We start from the raw sequence: 2,500 nt of genomic DNA on the forward strand, positions 1-2,500 counted from the left end.
TAATGCCTTTGACTTACAATCTGTTGTGGATTGACAATATTCCTCTATCTATCATTAAACAAATCTATCTAATAAATGTTGTTCAATCTAGGTTGTGGGTACTTGGGTCGAGTAATGCCTTTGACCTACAATCTGTTGTTGATTGTCAACATTCCTCTATCTATCAATAATGATTATATTCAATAATAAATGTTGATTAATTCAGTTGTAAGAAAACCAGTGCGCTGGTTAGGTTGGGTAAGGCCTTCGACTTACAATCTTGGGGATTATCAACGTTCATCACAAGTACAGTAACGATCTCATTGAATTTCCAGTTGGAACATAGGATTGTAGTGGTGGCCTACTTTGTAGGTTTTTTGCCTAGTTTGTTTTTTGCCTAGTAGTGTTTGCCTAGTTTGACAAACTATAGTATATATATTGTATAACTTTACTTGTATTATTTTTTATTTAAATTACTACTTATTATTAAAGAATTAAATTTTTTTAGAAAAAAAAACTATGTATTTTAACTAATGCTTATATTATATGTTTTGTTTTATTTTTATTCAAACTTACTTTAAACCTCTGTATTTTTTATACAATACGATTAAACTATATAACAGAAAAATAATTAAATAATCAAACTATTGAATAAGCAGTTAATTAGTGTGTTTTTTTATGCTTCTTTCATTTTTAACTTACTTGTTAACCATATTTCTTTTATTAAAGTATAAAACTAACAGTTACTAAAATAAAATAATCATAAAGTCAATACACAAAACACTAACTTTTTATAATTTAAATATGCAAACATGAATATAGTTATGAATCTATTATTTATTCAAATAGAATTATTCAAAGCTTATAATTATAAAGCTTTTGTATAATGTTTCAATTACAGTGAACTTTAAGTAAGATAAGTTTTTTTTTTTGTAATAACTACAAAATTGGTATTTTAGTTTATTATTAGTAACTAAATACTTATATTTATTATATTTAAAAAAAAACATCTATACTAACTCTAATTTCAAAGCATATTAAATACAAATTTTACCAACTAAATATTTATTTTTATTTTAATTATTATAACTTTCAAACATAAGCTTGTATACCTTATATACCTATATACCTCATATAGTAGGCTTGACATAACATAACATTATTTAATTCTTTTTGTTTGAAATAAACTCATTTAGTTATTAGTAAATTACAACATAAATGTTTATAACAATATAACTAAGATTTAGCTTTTGAGTTAGTAAACTTTGATAGTTTTCTTTTAATAGTTTAATAATCTTTATTTAAGTTCAAGCAAAATTGCTATATATTTAATACACATACAAAAGTAAACTAAGTAAACGTAATTCAATAGTTTCTATTAAGTAAAAGTAATTACAAATACATTAAGTTAATACAAAACTTTAAAAAGCTTTTGCTAGTATCTGTTGGTAACAGTAAATAACTTATTATGACTCACAATACAAAAGTGCAAAATTTATTTTCGTTTGATTTTTCAAGTAGCCACGCTTTTATTTGTTTTTGGACAAAAAAACTTTTAAGTTTTAGTATAAAAGACTAATTGTATTAATTTTAACTCAGAAAATTGTACTCTACAAGATGGTGCCATTATTTTTTCGATATCTCAAACTGGTCAAACCACTTTTTTAGCGCTCTAATTGGTTTAAACAGCAAATAACGTTATCTGATTGGCTTACGTTTTTATTTGCTAATAACTAGAATTTACTTTTCTTTTAAGCGTTAAAGAAATGTAAATAAACGAGTAATAAGTATAAATAGGTCAGAAAGAAAAATAGTACAAAAAAGATGAATTCAAAAAGCAAAAGCCTACGGCACGTGGTATTCCCAAGCGGTCACCCATCTAAGTACTAACCACGCCCGACACTGCTTAACTTCCCAGATCGGACGAGATGGGGTGTGCTCAGTGTGGTATGGTCGTAGGCGTTTGAAAGCGTTTACAAGCCTTTATAAACCCTTCGGTTTGTTTAAAAAACCTATTTGCACTTGATTTACAATCAATTTGATATTTTAAAATTAATCCTTATAAAATTTTAACTTGATGTAAGTATTTTTTTTATTAAAACCTTTTTTTTTGGTGTTTTAATTACAATTACTCCCTGTAACTTTATTTAAGACTTTGTTTAAAAGATTGTTAACTATATTCTATATTAAATACTATGATTAGAAGTAAAGTTTATTAAGTGATTAAACTAAATAAAAAACAATGTTAAAATAAACATGTTGTGTTTAGTTTGTTTTACTATTTCTCATTGTTCTATTTATAGATGGTTTTGTTTTACTTCAAGAATATTTATAGTTAGTTTCTAAAGAATATCTCATACTACATCAGATTTTACGATTAACTTAATTTTAGGTAATAAAATATTTGACGTTTAATTTAATAACTCATCTATGTTTATGTTATAAAATAATAGTATCTAATACACATACATTATAATATAATAATATGTATAACTAGTTGTTTTACTTTAAAATGAATAAT

General features: G+C 24.4%; 1 non-coding gene across 1 annotated transcript; it reads right to left on the reverse strand.

Moving 5' to 3' along the window:
- Positions 1-1,821: 1,821 nt before the first annotated feature.
- On the reverse strand, positions 1,822-1,940 carry LOC145848386 (5S ribosomal RNA). The gene has a single exon (XR_014371930.1). It is a non-coding gene; the product is annotated as a 5S ribosomal RNA (ribosomal RNA).
- Between the last annotated feature and the right edge of the window lie 560 nt (positions 1,941-2,500).

This window comes from Thalia democratica, unplaced genomic scaffold (assembly GCF_965202585.1).
Source record: "Thalia democratica unplaced genomic scaffold, ktThaDemo2.hap1.1 HAP1_SCAFFOLD_1369, whole genome shotgun sequence".
Lineage (NCBI taxonomy): Eukaryota > Metazoa > Chordata > Thaliacea > Salpida > Salpidae > Thalia > Thalia democratica.